This window comes from Gossypium hirsutum, chromosome D07 (assembly GCF_007990345.1).
Source record: "Gossypium hirsutum isolate 1008001.06 chromosome D07, Gossypium_hirsutum_v2.1, whole genome shotgun sequence".
NCBI classification, from domain to species: Eukaryota; Viridiplantae; Streptophyta; class Magnoliopsida; order Malvales; family Malvaceae; genus Gossypium; species Gossypium hirsutum.
This window is the reverse complement of record NC_053443.1, coordinates 57363550-57383277: the sequence shown is the minus strand read 5'-3', so window position 1 is coordinate 57383277 and position 19728 is coordinate 57363550. Positions and strand designations below refer to the sequence as shown.

Here is a 19728-nt window from a genome sequence, read left to right as displayed (position 1 = left end):
GTGCGGGGGGACTACAGTCAACTGCCCTCCAAGTATATATGGTTTTACCAAACTAAAGTACCATTGTAAATACTCTACTGATGGTTGCAAATCGGAAGCCATAACCATCTAAGGTATTCGAGCCATTCGATTATTTCACAGCGCAACAAATCTTCGATGCTTAACCTCTGAATTCAACTGCAGTTTTCCTCTTTTGTTGATGTCGTGAACCACCCCCACATTGCATGGCGGATCCGGGATATATTGTACGTAACCAAGCTGTCGTAGCACTCGATTCCCATGGTACCACTCGACTACATTGAAATTTATAACTGGTGCATTAGTGCACCACATATGAGAATGAACGTACGCAGACGAGAGTATATTAGCTGTAATTTCCGGTTTACGATATGACATCCATATAAACTGCATGATTAATAACATGGTTATAATTTAGCACGGTTTGAGTAAGATATAGAAAGTAACATGTCACGAATACTAGAATAGCTTACCCCTTCCCTGGCATGCTGTTCGATCATCAGACAGTATATCGGGACAGTGTACGACCTCCCGATACCCAGATAAATACTCCATCTACAAAAACAAATATAGTAGGGTTGGTAACATCAGTCAATATAGTATCCTGGCAATTAATGACAAGTTATATTTTATCACCTATTAACTAGTGGATATATATGGTTGGTGAGTAACTGATGCCAAGAATGACATCTGATAAAGTGCCCAGGACTGCAACAATGTAAGGCATCTGCCCATGTCTACGATGGCAGGCTTTGTTGTCTGACAAAGCTCCCGATACAACACTGCCAGAACTGCGAAGCCCCAGCTATACGAGTGAACATTACTCAAATCAGCTAATAGAGGTAAGTACATGATATGAACATTGTTGTTGTTTGAATCGGGCATCAGTACTCCCCCTATAATATGCATGATGTACGCTCGAGCAGCGCACATCAACTCTCTTTCAGTGGCATTAGCTGATAAGTGTCCAAATTTTCCTTTCAGCCATTTAAATTTCAAGCCTGAAAAATTTGACTCATCATCGTTGGGCGAGTCTCCCAGTAGGCTATAACACAGTGCAGCCGGCTCAGCAAATGCACTTACTCCCGTTATGGGACTCCCGTCGATTAGGAGCCCAAGCTGCAGTGCAACATCCTCTAAAGTCACTGTGCACTCCCCACACGGAAAATTAAAAATGTGAGTCTCCGGGCGCCACCGCTTCACTAGTGCAGATATTAAATCGTATCGCAAGTCGAACGTCCGGATCAATGCTGTTGACCCGAATCCAGCTTGCTCCAAGTAGGGCATTAATCGTTCATCTGGGGGATATCCTATACCATTCACCCGGCCCCTTAATATGCGGTATGAGCCCTGATAGTGTTAAATTACAGAAAATAAATATTAGGATAACATGATTTATTTCTGTATTATGTATATCCTTTTTTAATAGAACTCGTGATTAACAAATAATAATATATTATCATATTATTAGTCGCATCAGATATGTGAGGATCGCCGTTAATCAATCGAGCCATTGCGATACTTGCAACTTCAAAACAAATATAGTAAAAACCCCTTATTTTGACCATTTATTCGTATTTTTCATTTTTTCCCGGATTTTATTACTTTCAAAAAATATATTATTTTCGTATTTTATTATTTTATATTATTTTAGTACATTATGTTTGAAATGTATTAATTTAGTGTGTATTTTAAATAAATTTAGTAAAAAAACCCTTATTTTGGCCCTTTTTGTATTTTTCTTTTTTCTTGAATTTTATTACTTTTAAAAAATATATTATTTTCGTATTTTATTATTTTATATTATTTTAGTACATTATGTTTGAAATTTATTAATTTAGTGTGTTTTTTATATAAATTTAGTAAAAAAACCCTTATTTTGGCCCTTTTTGTATTTTTCTTTTTTCTCGAATTTTATTACTTTTAAAAAATATATTATTTTCGTATTTTATTATTTTATATTATCTTACTACATTATGTTTGAAATGTATTAATTTAGTGTGTGTTTTTTAAATTTAGTAAAAAACCCTTATTTTGGCCCTTTGTTCGTATTTTTCTTATTTTCGAATTTTATTTCTTTCAGTAAATATACTATTTTTGTTTTTTATTTATTTTCGTATTTTATTTTTTCAGTATTTTATTTTTAATGCTATTTTTTGTAAAAAAACTCATTATAACATGCTAAATAAATTTCATAAAAAATATATCTAATCAACATAGAATGTACATAACATGAGTTTTTTACATGCTAAATAAATTTCATAAAAAATATATGCTAAATAAAATAATAAAACATATCATGTACATAACATTGGTTTTTACACAAATAATACAAAAAATTAAAATAACACCAAAAAAAAATTACCTTCCCCTTTTTTTTTCCTTTTTTTTTTCTTTCCTTCCCTCCATCTTCTTCTTCTCCTTCTCTTTCTCTTTTTCCTGCGCCTCTTTCTCCTTCTTTTTCTTCTTCTCCTTTCCTTTCCTTTATTCTCCTTTCCTTTTCTTTATTTTTCTTTCTTCTCATTTCCTTTTCTTTCTTTTTTCTTTCTTCTCTTTCTTTCTTCTCCTTCAGCCGAATGTGGGGAGACCATTATAAGGGGCTGGTGTTGCCTCTGGCACTGGCACCTCTGGTGCCGCCTGTGGCAAGCCCTCTACTAGGGTCTATCACTTAACCCTTCAGCTTTTTTTTTTAACTGTTATGTTTTTTTGTACCATTTTGGTAAATAAAAAAAGTGATATTATTTTGGTATTTTTTTTAATTTTTGGTATTATTTCAATAAAAAAAACCCTATTTTTGTATTAAGAGTTAAATTTATTTAAAATAAATTAATTAATTTTTGTACATTAAATTAAAAAGTAATTTGTTAATTTAATTAAAATTTTCATTCGTTTTTACTATTAAAATCTGAAAAGGCTGGTAGAATTATAACCAGACAGTTATACAGGGTATGGCACGTGTATTTCATATTTACATACATTAACCATTTGAACAATAGAAATGGATGAAATTTTGAAACAAAATGACCAATTTGCTCTTTAATATAACGTACAAAAATTAATTTACTCATTTTTTAAGTAGAGAAAGCAAAATACATGTCTACCTTTAATATAAGGGTATTCATAGTACTTTTATCCACAGTTGATTTTTTTTTTGATAAAACCGTGATCTCCATTAAAAAACCAAAGAAAAAGAACCAACAATAAACAGTTAAAAAAACCAAAAGACATCTGAAACAACAAAAATAAAATGGAAACCCGGTAGAAAAACAGAAAGCTCTAGACTACCATCAAAACTTCTCAGGTGACTGAAGCATGGCCGCCAATAAAACCATCAGGCCAGTCCAATCGTCCCTAAGCAAATCATTCAGTCGTTTGGGGAATATTTCTTATCTCCTCTGCAGCCACCATCTCTCTCACCACCAATAGAGTGTCTTCCATCCAAAAGGTATTTTCTGATCTACTGTGCCCCTCCCTAGCGATGAAATGTGCCACTCGATTAGCTTCCCTTCTAACATGTTTAAATTTAATCTGATGGAAAGACCTTCCAATGGCTTTGATATCTGCTATAATTGAGTCCAGATCAGCTCTACTATTTCCATCCTAATTGATTTTCTCGATTGTCGTCTGAGAGTCCCCCTCAACCTCCATTTTTACAAACCCCATTTCTTTAGCCAAAATGAGCCATTGGTAATAGGCTGTAGCTCCTGCCAAAAACGCATATAAGATATTGGTATGAAGGGTAACTCCACTACCCATTACTTCCCCTTTTTTTATTTCTAATGATAAATCCAGAGCATGACTTTTTTGTTTGGATTTTGTAGGCTGCATCAAAGTTTAATATCACCCACGATGCTTGTGAGGGTTTCCATCGGTCTATGTCCACCTCCCTTACAACAGGTAATTTCTCCTTTAACACCTCAATTTCAGCAAGCGTACTTATAATTTTTGTCGTAGTCTCTTGCCTTATTACTAATTTACCTTCCATAACTTGTCTATTACGTGCCCAACAGATTGCCCAAACCGCTATGACAACCTTTTCCAATAACCTCTCTGCTCTGCCATAGACCAGGTGAATAGTTCAATCCCAAAAAGTCTCTAAATTCATATTATTAGACTAAAAAATACCTATTGCTTCCTAGATGTTTTTGACTTGGTTACAATCTGCAATCACGTGTAGAAACGTCTCTGATTCAGCATTACAACGAGGACAACTTGTAGTATTTCTAACCCTCTTGTTAAAGAGCGACTGGCCTGTTGGAATGAAATCTCGTAATGCTCTCCACATCGTTAGCTTAATCTTAGAAGGTATAGAAAGAGACCATATTTTTTATAAATCATTTGTATGTTATCTGGGATTTCAGTATTATCATTTCGGGTCATAAGCTCTTTGTAGCCACTACGAACTGTATATTGACCTGTTTTCTCCCCACGCTACACCTAACAGTCTGTACATTCATTTTTAGATAAGGGAATACATTTGATCGCCTCCGCATCTTCAACAGAAAAAATACTAGTAATTATCTCTTGTTTCCACATTTATTTTTCTTTGTTGATTAACTGATCCACTGTTTAGACCAAATTATTAATGGGACGTGTATTGACCTTGTTTCTAGCCCTTTACGGCAGCCAACGATCATTCCAGATCGAGATACTCTCCTGTACCTACTCTCCAGCCCATTCGTTGCTCTAACAATCCCGGTACTGTATATATACTTTTCCAAGTATACGAAGCGTAAGTCCCAAGTCTTGCTTCCCAAAAACTTGACCGATGGTAGTATTTTGCTTTATAAATTCTAGCTAACAACGAATCCGGATTAGTAACTAACCGCCATCCTTGTTTAGCTAACAAATCAATGTTAAATTTCCCCATATCGCGGAAGTTTAAGCCATCATTCTCTTTAGCCTGGCATAAATCGGTCCAACAACCCCAGTGCAACCCGCGCCGATTACTTCCTTTACCCCACCAAAATCGATTCAAGATTTTTTCCATGTAAGCACATAATGACTTTGGAAGAAGAAAACAAAACATGGAATAAATCAGTATAGCCTGTAACACAGCTTTGATGAAAACTTTTTTACCCCCTTGAGAAAGCATCCGGCTCCTCCATCCGTTAACTCTTATTCTCAAACTACCGCAGAGCCTTTGAAAAGCCTCTTTCTTCTTTCTCCTCACCATAGTAGGTAGACCCAAATACTTCTCTACACTCGTAACTGCCCTAACACCCATATAATTTGTCAAAAGATCTTTAATCTCTTCAGAACAGTTGGAACTAAAGAAAATTTGAGACTTATCCAAATTAATCTTCTAACCTGACGCCTTCTCGTAGTCATCTAGAAATCCTTTCATTAACAGACAACCATCCTCATTTGCTTCTCCAAAGATAATGCTATCATTCGCGAAAAATAAATAGGTTACCCTCGGGCCTCCCCTGCAAACTCGAGCTTCCTGCATTAGCCCATCCCTCTTTGCTAGTTTAAAGATTGTTGAGAATCCCTCAGTATAAATGAGAAATAAATAGGGACTCAACAGATCCCCTTCTCTAAGACCTCATTCTAGTTGGAAAGGCTCACTCAATCTTTCATTGATCGTAACCGTATAATAGACCGAAGAGATACAGTTGTTTATCAACTCCACCCATCTTTCATCGAACCCCATACTCCTCATCATACTTGTGATAAAACCCCACTCAACTTTGTCATACGCTTTACTCATATCTAACTTTAAAGTAAAAAAGTCATTATTCCTTTTCCTTCTATTTTTGAAAGTGTGTAGAATTTCATAGGCCGCAAGGATATTATGGGTAATAAGCCAACCAGGAACAAACGCTCATTGGGCTTCGTCAATACAAACATCCAACACCCTCTTTGTAACACCCCCACGCTCGAAACCGTCACCGGAGTCAAGCTTGAGGTGTTACTAAACTTATCTTACCTTTTAAACAACTCTAAACCACTTATTTTAATTTTTGGAATAAACTATTTTTCTGCTTCATGGTTGCTTAAAAATTCATTTCTCGAGTTTCAAAACTCAAAATTAAGATCCGTAAATTTTTCCTGAAACTAGACTCATATATCTATCTACTAATTTTTTTCTAGAATTTTTGACTTAGCCAATTAGTACAGTTTATTAGTTAAAGTTTCCCCTGTTTCAAAACTCAACTACACTGACCTCTTCTTACTACGATCCATGTTTCTTCCTGTAAAAAAATTCATATGATTAAGCCGTTTGTTTCTCTCAAAACTAGATTCAACAAGGATTCTAACCATATAAATTACACCTTCTAATTAGTTTTGTACAATTTATGGTGAATTTCCAAATTTGAAACAGGGGATCCAGAAATCGCTCTGACCCTGTTTCACTAAAACTCAGATATCTCATAAAATATAATACCTTTACCTGTTTTGCTTATTCCATAAGAAAATATACATAATAAGCTTTAATTTCATATATTATTCATCTTCAAACTATGTTTCTGCAATTTTTAGTGATTTTTTAAAGTTACGTCATTTCTGTTACTTGAATATGTTTTTAGGTTACTTTAACATTTTTCATAATTTTCATGTGATAATCATCAATCAATCATACATATTAATAAATATGTATATCATCGGCTATTTTATTAGCTAATCACTAGCAAGTATTTACACATCATTCATTGTTCATATTATACCAAAAGTAGCAAGTTTCTATACATGCCATACCCAAAACAAAACGTCTAGTTATACCGAGTTATTTCTTTGATAGTGTGATCGGCCTCCGACGTTTCCTTCGATCCCCGAGTGACTAGATAAGTACTATAAGAAGAAGAAAATAAAGAGATTAAGCACTAGGCTTAGTAAGCTTACAAGCAAATAAATCACAACATTCAACATAATGGATAATTATGCATAATATCATCTAACATCATAAATTTCTTTACTTCTCAATTTGTATCTTCTTCTTTATTCCCTTACCTTCTTTCTTACCTGACCTCTCCTTTTTCATAAGTATAATCTACTTTTCCTTTGCTGTTAATTCACTGTAATTTAACTCGTATCCTGACCCGTTGAACCACTCGGAATACTAAGGATACTAGGGTCGTTCCTGTCTATCAATATCCTGCCAATGCCATGTCTTTGACATGGACTTACATGAATTATTCCTGTCTCCAATGTCATATATAATATGGACTTACATGGCTCAATCCTGTCTCCAAAGCCATATTTCTAATATGGACTTACATGGCTCATTTCTGTTCTGTCCTGTCAACTCTAATATCCTAACATTCCTAGGGTTCAACCGGGGCTTTCTAACACTTTTCCTCTGTCACTCCACCTTAAATTCGACTTTACATATTTTCATAACATAAGTATATAAATGCTGGAAATTGACAATAATAATGTAAAATAAAAGAATATTGCATTTATTTACTGTAACTTACCTTGATACAAAATGTGACTAAACTTTACAATTTAGTCCTTTACTTTTTCTTTTCCCCGATTTACTCCCGAATTTCGTTCTTCTTGATCTATAATAGCAAATTTAACTTATTTAATATTCACATTTATTAAAACAGTCCTTGACCCAAACTTTTGCAAAATTATATTTTTACCCCTAAACTTTCACATATTTGCACTTTTGCCCCAAGGCTCGTAAATTAAACTTCATCCTATTTTCTTATGTTTTATGACATGCTGATCATTTTTCCCTTCTATGGCAATATCAAAATCACACTCTAACATATACTTATGACTATTGATATTTTTTTCCAATTTAAGCCCTTTTACTCGTTTTCACTTAAAACCGAGTAGCATAAGTTGTTTAACATAATTTAAAACCTCATATTCTATCATAAAACACCAAAATACACAAATTTCAGCCATGGGTATTTTTCCAAATATGAACCCTAGGCTGAATTATTGCTAGAATAAGCTTAATCAAGTTACCGGGACTCCAAAAACGTAAAGATCATTAAAAACGGGGCTTGGAATCACTTACTATGAAGCTTGAAAGTTGAAGAAACCCCAGCTATGGAGGAGAGCAAAAATCGGCAGAAACTAATTGAGAAGATGACCATTTTTGTGTTATTTTTCCCTATTTAATTCATTTAATATCCAAGTGACCAAATTACCCCTCCTTACTAAACTTTCAAAAATTCCTTCCATGTCCTAATTTTTGTCCATGAACTTAAAATTGGTCAAATTGTTATTTAAACCCTCCTAATTAATATTCCAAAGTAATTTCATACTAAAAACTTCTAGAATGCAAGTTTTGCAAATTATTCAATTTAGTCCCTAACCTCAACTTAAGCACTTTATGCATGGAATTTCATCACGAAATTTTCACACAATCATGCAATCATACCATGAACCTTAAAATAATAATAAAATAAATTTTTCTACCTCGGATTTTTGGTTTCGCAACCACTATTCCGTTTAGGCCCTATTTTGGGATGTTACACTCTTAAATCTATTAGCGATAACTTTAGCTATAATCTTGTAAAGCACCGTACATAGGCTTATAGGCCGAAAAGCTATCATAAAATCTGGCGTTGAAACCTTAGGAGTTAAAACAATAGTTATGAAATTTACCTCGTTCAACTGTAACTCTCTGTTAAGCACTTCAGAATGTTGTAACATCCTCATTTCATCCGTTATCGTTTTCTAAACCCCTTCAAAAATTTTCTGATCCCCCTGCTTCCCTCACTAGAAAACAATCCTTTAAAGTAACTAGTAGCAATACGTATAAAATCCTCATCCTTATCCTTTATTGACCTGTCTTTTTCCTTCAGCCCAGCAATCATGTTTTTACGATGCCTGTTTGAAGTAAAATTATGGAAGAAGCTAGTATTCCGATCCCTATACCTTAACCAATTCGTTCTAGCTCTTTGCTCCTAATAGAGCTCTTCCTTATCAATCTCTAAATTCAGCTCTAGTTTAGTATTAATCATAGCTTCGATTATGTCATCTGATGGATCTTCCTCAGTCAACTTATTCAGACGCCCTGTTAACTCCTTCATAATCGCACCCTCTCCTTCTTCAACTGGCTTACCCACATTCGTAGACCCTCAGCCTACCATTGTTAACCTTTCAGGCACTGACACATTTTTGTTAGATTCCCACAGAAATTTGACTTGCTCATGACAAGAGTCTTCTAATAGCCAAGTAGTTTCATAATAAAATAGGCACCCTGAATTAGAAAAATTACCTGGATTTGTCGAGAAATCTGTATCTAGAAGTAAAGGGCAATGATCAGAAATGGTGTTGTCAATGTGAATGAACTTGTAAGATGGAAACTTCTTAGATCAAGCCAGATTCGCCACTCCCCTATCAAGCTGCTCTTTAATATTATTTGCCTCAAAATTCCCTCATTCCCAAGTGTACCAACGACCACTGTACCTCATATCTATCAGCTCACATACTTCCAAAGTTGACCTGAAAACCTCCATCTGCCTCGCTTCCCTCAAGCAACCTCCTTATTTTTCGTAGCTAAATAAAATCTCATTAAAGTTCCCGATAACTACCCAAGGCAATTCATTATTCATCCCTAGCCATTTCAACATATCCTAAGATTCAGTCCTTCTTCGACAATCTGGTATATCGTAGAACCCCGTTAATCTCTATTTTGTGGTCCCATCACTATTATCAACAAATTGCATCAATGTGATTCTATGAAAAGCTCGTAATAATAACATTCACCGAACTACACTAACTCAAAGAAAGACCCCCTCGTAACCCTTGGGCCGAAATATCAACCCCATTCGCAAAACCATATTTCCTTCTTATTCTTTCCATTCTCGACCTCGCCACTTTAGTCTCCATAAAGAAGAAAACTTGAGGATGATATTTTTTCAGCACATGCTAAATTCTCCGAACAGATCGTGGGTTCCCCATCCACGAACGTTCTAACTTAACATTTTCATAATGCTCGGCTGACCTGCCTAGCAGGTTTAGCCATTTAATTGGTTTGGTCATCATCTTCCCCTAATCTGGTCCTCCACATCAATTCCTCATTGGGAGAGGCATATGGAGCATTATTGGGCCTAGGCCTCTTTTTTCCATCTCCTACAATAATGGGCCGATCTTCTTTAGAAGGTCCAATCTCTATCGACTCCATCTTACTATCCTCCTCAATCATAATCTGTTTTCATTTCTCATACAAATTTAGCCCCAAATTTGCTCAATTATTCCTCATTAGGTTTAATTCAGCCAGATTTTTTCTCCTTTACCACCCTCATTTCTAGAAGTTCCTGATTCCCTCCCCAAAATTCTGTAGGTTCCCTTAACCAAAAATTACTTCCCGTCATTGCCCTCCGTGGAGGAGCTTTGAGTGAGATATCTCATTCAAGGGGAAGCTCTTTCCTTCCTGCCACCATTCTTTTAGGGCAGCAAGTTTCACTATGTCCAAGCTTGCCACACAAAAAGTAGAACATTGTCAGCCCTTCATATTTGAAGATGGTGAAAACCTCTTTTTTGCCACTATAAGTTTCTTTTTTCCGCTTCAAAGATTCTCGGATATCGGTTTTAACTCTGATCCTCATGTAGTTTCTTAATCCCGCCGCAATAGCTTTGACATCATAATCCATGAAAGCTCCAATGAAATCACCAAATTGTTTAGCTATTGCTTCCGTAAACATCCCAAGTGGCAAATTGTGAATTTAAACCCAAAATTCTGTATATAACAAATCCATTTCCAGGGGATCTTCATCTTGCTTTAAGTGATGAAAGACAAGTAAATGATTGTTAAAGGTCTAGGGAGCACCCTTCACCACCCTGTCGAAATCTATTTCACAGTAAAATTAGAAGACGAACCTTTTCTCCCCCACATCCGTAATGGAGATTCCCCCTAAAGGGTGCCACAGACTAGCCATCATAGTCCTCATAGACTGAAAGTTGATTGTAGTTGCTATTAGAAAGCAACCTACCAAACACAGATCTGAAAAAAGTTTTCCCGCCGCCTCATCTTGTTCAAACTCCCAAACTTCTATCTCCCTATTGTCTCCTTCCTCCGTTAACCGAAGATCTACTAATGCCTCTTCCATGAAAAATAAACAGTCAAACACTCAAATGCCACTAAAAACGAACATACAACAAATGCTACACAAGGAGCATATAGTTGAACATCCACAGTTAATTTTTGAACTTTCATCAGATATGTAATGTGATACATATACAAAGAAAATATGGAACTTGGTACCTATATTGTTTTGCTATATATTAGTGTGCCAAAAGTTTAAAATAATTATAGGTTGACTTAAGTTTCTTCCTAATTTCGTTTATTGCTTAAAAATGAAGATATCATATTCAAAATTCAAAATTAATCATATAACAAGATGTACCAATGACGCTAAAACTTTGGAGTACGTGTATCAACTCGAACATTTACTTTTAAAAATTACCACATTGCACCTTGAAAAAAGTTGAAAGCCTTAAATATAAAATATTTGGCAATAACTTAAGATCCACACAAAAGGCAAGTTCTGAGAAAAGGGCCCTAAACCAGGAAGATTTGATAGATTATTGTCGCATTACCAAACAAGTGCCATTCATTATTTCTTTGTTCCCAGCCTCTCACCAAATATAAAGCATCGGATGCCATCTTCAGTACCTTATACCACTCCATTTTTTTTATTTTTCATTTTGACCCTTGCGGTTTGGTAATACTAATTTGGTTAAAATATGGTTCGAGTCCCTGTGGTTTTTTCATAAATTTGAATTTACTTTTAAGAATTTAGTTATTGTATATTTTTAAATTTAAAAATACAAACGTAATTGTTAATATTATTTAGATTCATGTATATTACTACCAAGTAATATTTTTTAATTTCAAAATATACAAAAATTTAAACAAAATTTTAAAATAAAAGGACTAAATTTCTAAAACCAAATATTTTAATGCACTAATAGTTTTATTAATAAAATAATCCTCCCAAAAAAAATTCACACATCACGATACCGATTACCGTCAAGTTCCAGAACCACTGGATTTGGATGAAAGAGGAATATGCTATTAATAGATTACTGTTTATTTTTTATTTCTACTTTTCTTTTTTCGAGGAATTGGATGAACGAAATCTATTCATGTATATTAAGCACTTGACTAATGACGAAAATATGTTTATTTTATAATGTAAATTATATTATTTTAAAAATATTTTTATCATTTTATATCTTTTATAAAAAAATATACACAAATTAAAATTTAAACTTGAAAACATTTAAGGCTTTAAATATTTAAATATTACTATTTTAACTAAAACTTAAAATTATTAATTATGTAAACTTTTTATTACATGATTTGTTCACTGGATGTGTTATAATCTAATGGAATTATTACATTTTAATATAAAAATAGGAAAACTATATAAATAAAACAAATATGATTTTTTTTTCTTCAGTCAAAATAAATAATAAATATATGATAAATTAGATAAAAATTATTTCATATATGTAATAATGAAAAATAAAATAGTCGGTCCCGATTATATGAAAACTCTGGAAAATGTGGTTAAATGGAAATGAGAGTATAAGGGAAACACATGCTATATTGTATGCAAAAGAATGCATCCACGTTCATCCTCAATCAATATAAATGGTAGTACAATGATTAAAATAACTCACTTTTCCCTTTTGAAGCTTTTCAGCTCATGAAAGTGACCTCATTCACTCATTTCCTAACATTTTTTTTCATTTTTATATTTCTCCTCTCCATTTTTTCTAATAAAAAACATTACAAGGAACTACTTACATCCAAGATTCTTTAGAGGCGTTTCGAATAGCTGGATACCATCAATATTACTAACAGACATTTTAGTTAGACTATCAGCCACTTTATTATAATTTATAGAAAAATAATGAATCGACCAATGCACCATTTTAGCCAATAACATTTTTTATTCTTTTAACCAATGCGGAATTCGACACTTCTGTAGTACTGCCCTGTAAAGCTTGTACCGCTTCTTGATTGTTTGATAAAATAATCAATTTGTCAAGTCCTCTATCAAGTGCAATGTTAGAGTTGGGTGACCCGAATCTCATTTGATCTAGTCTGAAAAGTTTGAGGTGCAACTCACTTGTTAAAAGAATAAAATAGAGAGGCAAAATAGGAGATCTGTGGGGGCGAAGTACGGACCATGCCACACAAGTTGAATTTGTATAGGACTATACATCTTCTATTAGACATTAATTATAACAGGGTTGTTTAACCCTTAAAACGTGTGTCGTCAAAAATCTTGTATATTGTGGTTTTTCAACATTAGTGAATTTCTCCTCATCTGCCGAGGTTTTTTTCGAAAAGGGTTTTTCACGTAAAAACCTGTGTGTTCTTATTTTTCTTTCTTATTGCTTTGCAATCATTCCTACTGTCATTATTGACATATATTATATCATGCAATCTCTAAACCATCTTGAATATCCCACAAATTTGCATATATAAAACAAATTCTCACAAACAATCTCCAAACATTTTTTTCATTTTTATATTCCTCCTCGAGGATTGGGTTTTCCTTCTGAATAGTGGGTGGCTCTACAAGGGTAGCTTTACATGGCCTACCCCTACCACGTCTACCTTGAGTGTTCGTTATATTCTCAAAAATTTAAGATCTAAAGTATATATACAGTTTTCGCATAAAAGTTCAAGCATTTGCTAAAGTATATCTGCAGTCTAAAGATTTCAGTTCATCTAAAGTCTCAAAAGAAACAATAACTATAGTAGGACCGGCATCAAAGTTTCAGATTTAATTTCCTTCAGAAAATTAATTTTTCAAAAACTTATGGCATGATTTTCCCAAAATACCCATTTTCAATGTATGCATGTAGACTCATTCAAATTTGCACAGTCCGAGTTTTGTAAACTTGACTCTGATACCACCAAATGTGACCTCTTCAACCTGGCTTAAACGTTAGACCCATTCAGGATATTACACCGGCCACTGAAATGACCTAGTATGATCAAAGTTTTACAAAACATTCATATTTAAATCAAAGTTTTACAAAACATTCATAGTTAATTTTTAATTCATAAGTATGCAAAAAAGTGATATTTTATTAGTTTTAATAAAATCTATATTTCATGCATAATTAATTAAAATCCATATTTCAACTTTTAAGAAAAATAAATTATATGTCACGCATGTTATATAAAATCAAAACCTAAGTCCCATACCACAGTTTAGATTAAGTGATGCAGTTCCTAAAATAATAGAAATTTCAAATAATAAATTCAAAATACTTCTTAAAAAAAACCAGGCCGAGTCTTCCGTATGCCGAGTCTGCGTCCTAACCTGGTGGGTTATCTACAAAGATAGAAATAAAAAGAGGGAGTGAGCAAATTTCGGGGTGGTCCACCCCTGGTAACAGTATTACTCACTTTAATTGATTGCTCTCTATCAGCAGCAGATCTCTCCGGACAGTCTCGTAAAAAATGATCTAACGATCTGCATCTGAAACATGCCCCATTTTTCAATTGGCATTCACCATAGTGCTTTCGGTTACAATGCTTGCAATTAGGTCCCGTATTTCTCACGCTACCCATACTAGCAACGGATGTCATTCAGGGCATCAGTTTTAATGATTGAACATCTCTTTCTCTGATTGATATACCCGCAGAAGCAGTGGAATGGGGATGGAAGTCTTTAGATTTCTTTGATCCAGACTGATGCGATTTACACTCGAATCTCTTTCTAGAATCTCTTGCTTCAAAATCAGCTTTTCGTTTCTCTTTGGCAAGTTCTTCGGCTTTACAAGCCCTATCAACCAGGACAACGAACTCTTTTAGCTCAAGAATTCCAACTAACAATTGAATATCTTCATTCGGCCCATCATCGAACCTTTTACACATGATAGCTTCAGTAAAAATGCATTCACGAGCATATTTGCTGAGTCGTACGAATTCTCTTTCATATTCAGTTACCGTCATACGGCCCTGTTTCAGATCAAGAAATTCTTTTCTTTTCTGGTCGATGAACCGTTAACTAATATATTTCTTTCAAAATTCAGTCTGAAAAAATTCTCATATAACTCTTTCTCGCTGAACAACAGATATTAGAGTATTCCACCATTGGTATGCTGCATCTCTCAACAATGAAATAACACATTTTAAGCATTCTTTCGGTGTATAGGCTAATTCATCGAAAACTCTGATCGTATTTTCAAGCCAAAATTCGACCCTCTCAGCATCATCACTAGCTGAAGCTCTGAATTCTTTTGCCCCGTATTTCTGTATCTTATCAACAGGAGGTCTATTCAATCGTAAATGATTCGTACCTCATATATTTTTAGGGTTTGATTGCGGAACCGGAAGGGGTGGAGGTTGTTGAGCAACCGGGTTTGCTCGAACAAATTCAGAAAACCATTCAGATATCATTTGGAAGAAAGCTTGTTTCGCTTCTCTTTGACCGCCCGTAGCAGGGCTCGATTTGGAAGGCGTTGTTCCTTGAGTAGAAACTGGAGCGTTACTTTCTACATCGTCAGTTATTGCTCGATTTGGATCCATTTACCATATAAAACATAATTCAGAAGCTGTCAGGAGATATCACACTATCACAGTTTAAATATGGCATGTATAGCTCGACTCGTATGCACTACGGTAGTCCTAAAATCGACTAAACTGTAACTCTGTTACCAATTAAATGTAACACCCTTATCCCATAACCGTCACTGAAACAGGTAAGAGGTATTATAGGACCTTTAATTCAGTTCGGAACAGTAAAACATTGAACATTTGTTAAATACAATCTCAAACATACCAAATTCAATGTCAATTTCATATATCAATTTCATTTCCAAACATATGTTCATATCTCATTTCAATACATTATAAAACATACCAAAACCTTGTTAAACCATATCAAAATCTTACCAAATTCACAAGTAAACACATACCAAAATGACCATTTTGGTTGGTCACATATATGCCTCAAAATATCCCTTTGTAATTCAATCACATATCACCATTCATACCAACATATCCCTAATCATACCTCATTTATGCCAAAATACCATTTATCAAATTTATCGTAAAATGAGTATAACACATAATGCTTCCATACTAAACCAAACATTACCAACTCAAGCCATATCACATAGCTTGATCAAACCCCAAAATTCATACCACATTCACCAACATAAGTGACCATATCATTCAATCCATAAATTAGCTTATACATGCCACATTTATATTATTTACATAAGATCTAAAAGTACCAAATATCGTCAAGATAGTGTGATATCAAATCTCCGAACTCGTCTGAAATCGAGCTAGCTTCCGAAATCTATAGGACATAAGAAAATAAACAAAGTAAGCATTAAGCTTAGTAAGCCCGTATAATATAGAATTAAACTTACCAATTTAACATTAAGCATTAAAGCAATGAAAACCAACTCATTTGTCCACAAAGCCTATTCACATCACTATTCACAAGTTAGTCATTTCACATCCATATATTCATCCATTCATAAAGATGAAACCAAACATATAACATTCTTTTAACATCCAAATTCATTCCTCAATTCATATAAATCATATATCATAAAATCAATCCAAGTCATATAGCTAAATGTATCATATCATCCCTATAATTCATAAATTCATATAACAAATAATCCATGTAAATCATGTATTTCATGTAGCTTATAAACCATGTAAATCATGTATTTCATATAACTTATAAACCATGTAAATCATGTATTTTATGTAACTTATAAACCATGTAAATCATATAACTTTTATATTATATAATCTTTACAACACATATTGGTATAATACCCATTGAACCTACGGAAATATCGAGGGATACTCGGGTGATACACACTAAGTGTATAGATCGAAAATCCATCAATTCGTCATCATTTACGCTCTTTCGAGCCACGATGGGTATGCTCCTCTTGAGCCGGTAAACGATAAGCTCTATCGAGCTGAACGGTAAGCTCCGTAGAGCTAAAATGGTAAGCTCATACGAGCTGTGTTGAGTCCGGAACAAATGCTGGAGCTCGACCAAACGATAATCCTAGTGACAGGTCACTCGTATCCGATAATTTTCTAAAGTTCGAACGGGGCTCGGTATAATCCAACTTCATCATTTAAGCATTCAGTAATCAATAACTCAATTTCTCAAATCATATATATACATATTCAATTTAACTAAATACATACATTTAAATACTCAAATTGCATATTCAATGCATATTATCATACCAAATCCATGTAACGTATATAGCATTTGTAACATTTCATTTTCATTCGTATGAACAATAATATACCGATAATTTAAATTTCAAGTGGATTATTCATTCAACTTATATAAATTCATTTTTTTGGACAATTACAAATATTTAAAAATTCGATTCTAGTTATACGAACTTATCTCGTATTTGCTCGGATACTTTTGTCTACCTGTCTAACTTTTGTTTCCCCCGATCAAGTTCCGGTATTTGTTTATCTTGATCTATATAAATTCAAATTTAACCCATTTATTCACAAAATCATTCAATTCAATCCATATACATATATTTTGGCCTTTTTACAAAATAGCCCTCATATTTCCACATTTTGACACTTTAGTCCCTAATTCACAAATACAAAAAAAATACAAAATTTCTTTATGCATATACTTAGCTGAATACTATATAACTTCTAATCAGCCCATATTTTCATTTATTTCACATTTCTAACCACAATATTTCTATCTTTTTTTTAATTAAATCCCTAATGCTCATTTTTGTCAAAATTTACTTTATAAAACTTGTATATATTTCAATATCCATCAATAATCTAGCATAATACTTTAAAATATACTCGTATTCAACAATGGAAAATTTCAAAATCATCAAAATTTTCATAAATTAAGGTACAGGCTAGCTAGATTGAGCTACAACGAGCTCAAAACGTAGAAATCATTAAAAATGGATAAAAAACCATACCTTAATTGAGAATTATAGCTTGGCTGAACGAACCCTAAAGAAATGGCTATTCTTTCTCTTTAATGTCGGTTATAGATGATGAATGAAAACATAATTTGGCTTTTTCTTTTAATTAATTATAACTTATTAACTATTTTACATATTTAACCTTTATAAAACCATATAGAAATCATGTAAAATATGGACATAAATGTCCACTATCATTAACAAAGGTATATTATCCACTTAAGGACTTTCACCATTAATTCTATAGCCATTTGAGTCATTTATATACTAGAACTCATATTTTATTTTTATTTTTATTTTATTTTCGCGTTACGCGATTTAGTCCCTTTTACCGAATTAACCATTTAATCAGTAAAATTTCTTTACAAAATTTTTACACGATAATTCTATCATACTATAAAACTCATTAAAATAGTAAAATAAATATTTTGACTCGGTTAAGTGGTTCCAAAACCAGTGTTCCGATCAGACTCAGAAACGGGCTTTTACAGTCACTTGTTGTAGGTGCACAACATATTTACAAATTAAACAAATTGCCACTTGGTTTATGGACAAGCCACCACTTGTTTGCAGATTATTAAACTGTCATTATTCCTTTGTACAAATCATCCTGCCCTATGCAATGCAATATGACATACTTTATAACATAATAACGCAAACATCCATTGGCATGTTTAACACTTATTTCGTTCAACACTAGCAATAGACATGTTCATCATGTATTAATGGGGCGATAACAGTATGAACACTCACAATTTATCAATAACACATTGACAGTAAACATGATTAATATCACATGTTTATTCATAGCACTATAACGATTCAGTTAAGCAATATCAATAAACACATTATAACCGTAGCAATTTGGGCATATAAATTGTAGATTTCCTTATAAACACTATTTCAATGATCAATTAAGTGGACGGAAACTTCTAGGAACAATTCAAGGATCAAACAAGGACTAAACTAAACATAACATAAATTTTTGGGCAAAATTGTAATAGATTGTGGTCGTGTGGATATTGCAAAATTAAGCTACAAGGGAGGCACAGTCGTGTGGCAAGCCATGTGGTTTATAAACTACACTAAGGTTTCCAGGGTACATAGTCATGTAATAGATTGTGTGTGTAATGATCTAAAAAGTGTAGGCATTAGAAAGTGAATTATCGGGTTTTTGTTTTGGTAAAACGAACTTGTAAAATAATTATTAAAAATATTTATAGAATTAGTTATATGACCAATTGGATTTTAGTTAAGTGAATTTAGTTGAATTAAAGTTAATTGAGTATTAGGACTAAATGGAATTAAGTGTGAAAGTTAATTATAGAATAGAGAAAAGTGAAAGGACTAAAATAATAATTAAACCATAAAAAGTGATAAGTGTGAGGTAATTATAAATACATGTATAATAAATATATGTATACATTTATAATTAATATATGTACATACTTATTAATTAAGTAAAAGATAATTATATATTATATTATTATTAATTAAATAAAAGAAAGAAATGAAAACAAATAGAGACAGAGAAGTTAGAAACGAAATAGGGAAAGAAGCAGAAGGCCATTCGAAAGTGGGAAAAAGAAAGGAGAAAAGAAAAATAAAAGGAAAAACTAGGGTTTAACGTTTTAAAGCTTTAAAAGGTAAGTCAATTAAGTCCTTTTTACTTAATTTTGATGTTTTAGAAGTTTTAGAACAAAGTTTTGATGAAATTAAGTTGAGGTTTTGGAAGTTTATAGGTTTTTAAGTATAGTTCATGTTGAACAAATGTTTGAATTAGGGGTTTAATTGATAGAATTATTG

The 19728-nt window shown here is 33.2% G+C and overlaps 1 long non-coding RNA gene across 1 annotated transcript; it reads left to right on the top strand.

Moving 5' to 3' along the window:
* The first annotated feature begins 3247 nt into the window (after positions 1 to 3247).
* LOC121219589 (uncharacterized) lies at positions 3248 to 5827 on the top strand. Its single transcript, XR_005916456.1, has 4 exons — positions 3248 to 3463; positions 3840 to 3915; positions 4029 to 4087; positions 4196 to 5827. It is a non-coding gene; the product is annotated as an uncharacterized lncRNA (long non-coding RNA).
* Positions 5828 to 19728: the final 13901 nt, after the last annotated feature.